Here is an 8,225-nt window from a genome sequence, read left to right as displayed (position 1 = left end):
ATTAGGATTAATCTCTTATTGTTCAATTAGTTATTGTAAAAAAAATAAGTCTTTTAATTCCGGAACATTAACAATTATTTAAAATCGTTTAGGTGATTGTTCATTACTAATATTAATTTCTATAATAATAATATTTGGTAGATGAAATTCATTATTATATAAATTTAATAATTTAATAATAATTTTATTTATTATATTAATTTTTATTAAAAGATCACAAATTCCGTTTTGTACATGATTACCAATAGCTATAATAGCTCCAACACCAGTTTCATCTTTAGTTCATTCTTCCACATTCGTAACGGCAGGTGTATATTTATTACTTCGATATTTAGAATTATTAGAAATAAATTATAAAAGTTTTAATTTATTAATTTCAAAATTAACAGTATTATATTCAGGAATTTCTGCAAATTTTTAATAAGTTATTAAAAAAATTGTTGCATATTCAACTTCAAGTCAATTAAGTTTTACAATAAGAATTTTTTTTTTAAACTTAAAGGATTCAGATTTTTTACATTTATTTATTCATTCAATATTTATATCATTAATATTTATATGTGCAGGAAGCTATATTAGTTATTTAAATAATAATCATAATTTCAAATTTTCTACTGGAATATTTTATATTTATCCAATAATAAGATTAATTTTTATATTTTCTTTATTTAGTTTAATAGGTTTTCCTTTTTTAGTTGGATTTTATTCTAAAGATTTAAAAATTGAAAATTATATTATTTCAAAAATAGATTTATTTAGAAATTTAAAATTAATTATTAGAACAATATTAACTGTTATATATTCTTTTCGAATTAAAATAAATTTATTAAATAAAAATTTTAATTTTAATTCACTTTACATTAAAGAAGATAATTTAATAAATTTTTGCATATTAATTATAATCATTTTTAGAATTATTTGAAGTAAAATTATATTTCATTTAATATTTATATTAGAAATTATAGTTCTAAACTTTTTTATAAAAATATTAATTTTTAAAAATCTTATGTTAAGATTTTTATTAAATAGAATTCTAAATAAATTAATATTTAAACAAAATATTATAATATTTTATTACAACTTTATAAATTTAAATTTAATTTAGAAAAAATCTTATTTAAAATCTTTACAATATATTTATTTATATGAAATTATATTTGAAAAAATTATTATAAAATTAATTACAAGTATATTAATATATCATTAAATAAAATCAATATTTATTTTAATTTTAAAATTTATAATATTATTAATTTTTATATTTTAATTATTAACTTTTTCAAATAAATTATTTATTTATTAATTATTATTATACATATACATATTATATATATAAGTTTTTTATAAACCAAATTTTTAATTCGAAATTAAATGTAAAATTTTTACTTTTATATATTTAATTGCTATAATTTAAAATATAAATATCTTTATATTGAAAATATAAAATTTTATATAAACTACATAAAAAATTGGAATTTTTATTCATTAAATTTATTAATAATAAATTACTTCTAATTTGGCTTCAATTAAATATATATATGTTAGAAACAATAATATTTTTAATATTAATTATAAAGGTAGAATCTTTATTCATTTTTATTTCATTAAATATTTAAATTGCTTATAAAAAGAGTATAATATTCAAAATATTAAAGAAAATTTTTAATTTTTTAAATATTTTTTTTATATTTAAAGTAATTCTTAATTTAAAATGGTTTTTTATATCTTTGACTTCACAGATCAATATTTTTTTAAACTATTTAAATATTATTAATATAATCAATTAAAATATTCATTTATTCATTCGATTAATAATATAATAAATAAAGAAAATAGAAGAAAAGAAATTAATAATTCTATATAATAATCATCTATATTATTTAATATAAAGTAATTGGTATTAAGACAACAATTTCGACATAAAAAATTAAAAATATTAAGGATATTATATAAGAAGGAAAAGAAAATGGTAAAATAGCTTTAGAAATTATATTGACGCCACATTCAAAACATAACTGTTTTTCAAATTTATTTTTAAATATTATAGGAAATAAAAATTTAAGAGAAAATAAAATTAATGAAACTAATATTACTAATAAATGTAATTAAATAAAATTTACTATAATAAGTATTTTATATATATTAATTTTATAATAATTATTTAATTGGAAATTAAATGAATTTATTTCTACAAAATATAATAAATTAAATCTAATAAATATAAATTGAAATACAAAAATAATCATATTATATCTACAAAATGTCAATATCAAATTGGAAATTCAAAAATAATATGATGAGATTTTAAAAAATGATTAAATTCTAATCGTAAAAGTGTATAAAATAATATAATTAATCCAATTAATACATAAAATCCATGAAATCCAGTTATTAAAAAGCATAATGAACCAAAAACGCTACCATTAATTGTAAAATATGAATAAATATATTCAAATAATTGAACTACTGTAAATAATAAACCTATAATTAATGTATAAATTAAATATATAATTGATTTTTTAATTATACTTTAATATATAATTGTAACACATTAAAAGGGTAAATCCTGAATAGATTAAAATAATGGAATTCAATAATGCAGTTTCAAAATAATTAAATATAATAATACCCTTAGGAGATCATATATTTATAATTTCAATTGAGGAAGAAATATATATATGAAAAGAACTTCAAAAAAAAAAAGAAATGAAAGAAAATAATTCAGATAAAATAAATAAAATTGTACAAAGTTCTTAAAAATTTATTACATAATTTGTATGATGTCCTTGATAAGTTCATTCACGAATAATACCTCGTATTGATATAATAAAAACTATAATTATATTAAAAATTATTATTAATAATTGATAATTAAATTTAAAATATATTAAATTAATTATATCAGTTATTGAATTAATTAAATTTAATGATATTAATAAGGGTCAAGGTTATAATGTAACTAAATGATAAGGAAAATTATTTTTTATCATAAAATTTTAATATTAAAAATAATATAAAATTGTTAATATTGAAAATACATAATCTTGAATAAATGATATAAAAATTTCTAAAATTATTATTATATTTTGAATTCAAAAAGAAATAAAGATTAAATTTAAATAATTTAAAATAAAATTGCCTAATAATGTTAAAATTAAATGACCAGAAATTGAATTTGCACATAATAATAATAATTGCCTAATAATGTTAAAATTAAATGACCAGAAATTGAATTAGCACATAATCGAGTTGATAAAGTTAAAGGACGAATAATATTTCTAATTAATTCAATAATTACAATAAAATTTATTAAATATAACGCTGAATTTAAAGGTACTACATGAATAAAGAATAATTTACTAGAATTTATTATTACATATAAAATTAAAGCCATTCATAATGTATATGATAATATTAAATTAAATAATAAATATCTTGTTGGAGTAAGTACATAAGGAATTAATCCTAAAAAATTAGTAGTAAGAATATATATTAATAAATTTATAAAAATAATAATATTTGAATTATATTTATAAATTATAATGAATTCTTTACATATTAATTTAATAAATTTAATAAATAAAATATAAATTCAATTTAAAATAATATACTAATTATTAAATAAAGTTATATAAAATATAATAGGAAAGTAAATAAATATTCAGTTGGAAATAAAATTTCTATAATAATTTATTCTAATTGTTGGATCAAATATTTCAAATAAATTTACAAAATTAATATTCATTTATTAAAATTAATTTTTTTTATTATAAATTAAATTAATTAATATATAATTTACATTAATTATTAAATATAATAAGTTAAAAATTATAAAAATATATAGTTCAGATAAAAAAATTGGTCTTATTTGTGGAATTCATGAAAGTAATTGTTACTATTATTGATTTAAGAAATCAATTTTTAAAAATTTTAGATATATAATGATTTAAATATTTAAAAAATAATAAAATATATTTTTTTAAATTGACAATTTAATGTTATATATTTTATCTAATTTTTTAATTAAACTTTATTTTAAATTCATTTTATAAAATTAGTTAAATATGTTCTTTCAACAGTAATTAGCATAAATCTATAATTTATACCACACATTTCAGAACATTGTCAAAAATATAATCCAGCACGTAAACAAAATAAATTAAATTGTTTAATTCGTTCTGGAATTGCATCAATTTTAATACCTAAAGATGGTACAGTTCATGAATGAATTACATCAGTTGATGAAACTAATGAACGTAAATGTAATTTTATAGGAAAAACTATTCGATTATCTGTATCTAGTAATCGAAATTGATTTATTGATTCATATATTAATATATATGAATCAAATTCAATGTTATTAAGATCAGAATATTAATAAGATCAATATCATTGATGACCAATTGATTTTATTTAAAGAATAGGATTTAATAATTCATCAATATAATATAAAATCTTTAAAGATGGAAAACAAATAAATAATAGAATAATTATTGGAATAATTGTTCAAATTACTTCAATTAAATGATTTTTTAATAAATATAAATTAATAAATTTATTACTTAAAACATCAGCAATTAAAAATGAAGTTAGAACTATAATTATTGATATAAATATTATTATAAAAGTATGTAAATAAATTAAATTATCATAATAAAAAGAATTTGAATTTTGAAAAAATAATATATTTCATGTTGCTATTTTCAATAATAAAATTAAATTTTATATAACTGAATTTTAAATTCATTGCACTTTTCTGCCATACAAAAATTTTTTAATTATTAAAATTCTACACTCATTAAAGGAATGATTTAATGGAGGACAATTTATTAATCATTCTATAGAAGATTGAAAAAATTTAAATAACAATAATCGATAATAAATTAAACTTTCTAAAATTAAAAATAATAAAAAAATTATTCTATTTGATGGAATAATAGAACCAATTGAAGATAATAGATTTCAACAATAATAAGAATCAGGATAATAAGAATAACGTCGAGGTATTCCTATTTAACCTAAAAAATGTTGAAGAAAATATGTTAAATTTACTCCAATAAATATTATTGAAAATTGATATGCTAATGATTTTTTATTTAATATTAAACCAGTAATTAAAGGATATCAGTGAGTAAATCTGGAAATAATAGAATAAACAGCTCCTATTGATAAAACATAATGAAATGTATCATGTAAAATAATATCAATTGATAAATTAGATAATATAATTCCTCTTAAGCCTCCAATTGCAAATAGTAAAATAGAACCTAAAGATCATATAATAGAATTATTAATTTTAAATTTTGAGCCATAATAAGTCGCTAATCATTTAAAAACTATAATTCCAGTAGGAACAGCAATGACTACAGTTGCTAATGTAAAATAAGCACGAGTATCTACATCTACTCCAATAGTAAATATATGATGAGATCAAACAATAAAACCAAAAAATCCAATCCCCAATATTGCATAAATTATTCCTAAATTACCAAATACTTCTTTTTTACCACTTTCATTTATAATAATTTGAGAAATTTATTCAAAACCAGGTAAAATTAAAATATAATCTTCTGGATGACCAAAAAATCAAAATAAATGTTCAGATAATACAGGATCTCCGCCTCCTATAGGATCAAAGGAAGATGTATTAAAATTACGATCGAATAATAATATTCAAATAGCTCCTGCTACAACAGGTGAAGATAATAAAGATAAAATTATTGTAATTAAAAGAGATCAAGGAAATAAAGGTATTTTATCTAAATCTAATCTAAAATTTTTTATTAATATATCTGTAGTTATTAAATTTGTAGCACTTAAAAGTGATGAAATACCAGATATATGTAAATAAAAAATTGTAAAATCTACAGAAGGAGATGAATGAAAAATATAATTAGATAAAGGTGGACATACAGTTCAACCAGTTCTACATATAAAATTAAAAATTCTTCTAATTAATAATAATAATAATGAAGGAGGTAGTAATCGAAGTCAAATATTATTTATTTGAGGAAATGATATTTCAGGGGACCTTAATATTAAAGGAATTAATCTATTATCAAATCCTCCAATTAAAAATGGTATAATTATAAAAAAAATTATTAAAAATGCATGAATGGTAATTAAAGAATTATGTCATTGATCATTATTTAAAAATATTCCAGGAATTCTTAATTCTACACGAATTAAAAATCTTAAGGGGGAACCAATTATTCCCGATCATATAGCTAATATAAAATACAGAATGCCAATATCTTCATGATTTGTTGATATTAATCACTTAATTAAAATTAAAATTAAAATTTGTTTTCATTTAGAAAAATAATTATTTTTAATTTAATTTAAAATTTGTATGGTATTAAAAAATTTTAAAATTTTTATTAATAAATTTACAATTTATTTCTTTTATCAGACACTATACTTTTTATATTTCATAATTTTTAATTACAGTTTAAGAAACATTAAATTGCAAATTTAAAATTATATAAACAAAATGTATTAAGTATTTAATTTTTATAATATATTGAATATAAATATTATTAAAATATTAAATATTGTTAAAAATAATATTCAAAAATTAAACTTAAAATTAAAATTAATAGAAATTAATAAAATTAATAAAAAATTTTAAAAAAATTTATATTTATAAATAAAAATATAATAATTTTTATATAACAATATAAATAAATATTTCTGATTAATAAAACTAGAAGTCTAATAAATATATTATATTCAATAATATATATGAAATTTATAATTTATAATCATTTAATAATAAAAGAAAAAAAATTGTTTATATTGAATAGACTAATAAAATTAGTAGAAATAAAATAATTAAATTATTTTCATAAATTAATATAAAATTATTTAAATTATTACCCTTAAATTTATATTTATATAATATAAATAATAATATATAAATGATAAATATATTAAATAATATTAATAAATAAAAATATTTTTCGTTAATATATAAAACAATAATTAAGATATAATTTAATATTAAAGTTGAACATCTGATTCTTTTTTTTATATTAATTAATTTTAATATATAAATAGATAAATATATAGTTCTAAAAATTCCAAATAATATTATATTGTAATCTAATTTTAAAATTAAACAATAAAAATTTAAAATAATAAGTTTTATTAAAGTTGAAGATAATAAAATACAATTACACATTATTAATTCATAAGATTTAATTATTAAAAAATGAAAAGGAAATAATCCTAATTTTATTGTCAATGAAATTAGTAAAGAATAATGTAATAAATTTTTCAAATAAATTATTTCAACCAAATTTATGAAGTTCATTATAAAAATTACCAATAAAATTCTAGAAATTATTGATATATAAAAAATCAATAAACTCGATAATTTATTATTAGAATTTAAATTAATTATTCTGATTCTAATAAATGTTACAATCTCAAATATAAATCACTTTGAAATAATATTTGATAATAATAAAAAAAATAAATATAAAATAAATATTAAATATATAAAGTTCATAGATTTATATTTCAAAATTAATTCATATAATTTATTGAAAATTAAATTATAGTATAATATTTGAAATTATTTTAAAATTTTTGTAACTAATAATAGTAAACAAATTTATGTAAATATCTTATCAAAATATTCCTTCTATCAGGAATATTATATATGTATATATAATAAATTATTATAAATAATTAATAAACCTATAAAATATTAAAATAAATTATAAGTTTCAATATTTATAAATTTGCAATTTTAAATAAATTATTATAAAATAATTAATAAACCTATAAATATTAGAAGCAATATTCATTTAATATTTATATGTTTTATATCCTTAAATATATTAAATTAATAAACCTATGTAATTTTAAAATAAATAATTTTTAATATTTATAGGTTTTGTATTCTTAAATAAATTAAATAATTAATAATCCTATAAATATTAATAATATCCTTAAATAAATTAAATTCATAAACCTATAAACTATTAAAATAAATAATTTTTAATATTTTATAGGTTTTGTATCCTTAAATATATTAAACAACTAATCAACCTATAAATATTAATAAACTATATTCATTTAATGTTTATAGGTTTTATATCCTTATTAAATTAATAAACCTAGAAAATATTAAAATAAATTATAACTTCATGAAATAAATATTTATTTAATATTCATAGATTTTAAATAAATTATTACAAGATAATTAACAAACCTAT

The 8,225-nt window shown here is 14.9% G+C and overlaps 2 pseudogenes; one reads left to right on the top strand and one right to left on the bottom strand.

The window, feature by feature from the left end:
- Positions 1-248: 248 nt before the first annotated feature.
- Positions 249-878, top strand: LOC143220391 (NADH-ubiquinone oxidoreductase chain 5 pseudogene; annotated as a pseudogene).
- Positions 879-2,519: 1,641 nt separating this feature from the next.
- LOC143220390 (cytochrome c oxidase subunit 1 pseudogene) lies at positions 2,520-6,285 on the bottom strand (annotated as a pseudogene).
- Positions 6,286-8,225: the final 1,940 nt, after the last annotated feature.

This window comes from Lasioglossum baleicum, unplaced genomic scaffold, assembly GCF_051020765.1.
Source record: "Lasioglossum baleicum unplaced genomic scaffold, iyLasBale1 scaffold0878, whole genome shotgun sequence".
Taxonomy (NCBI): Eukaryota; Metazoa; Arthropoda; class Insecta; order Hymenoptera; family Halictidae; genus Lasioglossum; species Lasioglossum baleicum.
The sequence above is the reverse complement of the archived record's forward strand: the minus strand, read 5'-3'. Positions and strand labels throughout refer to the sequence as shown.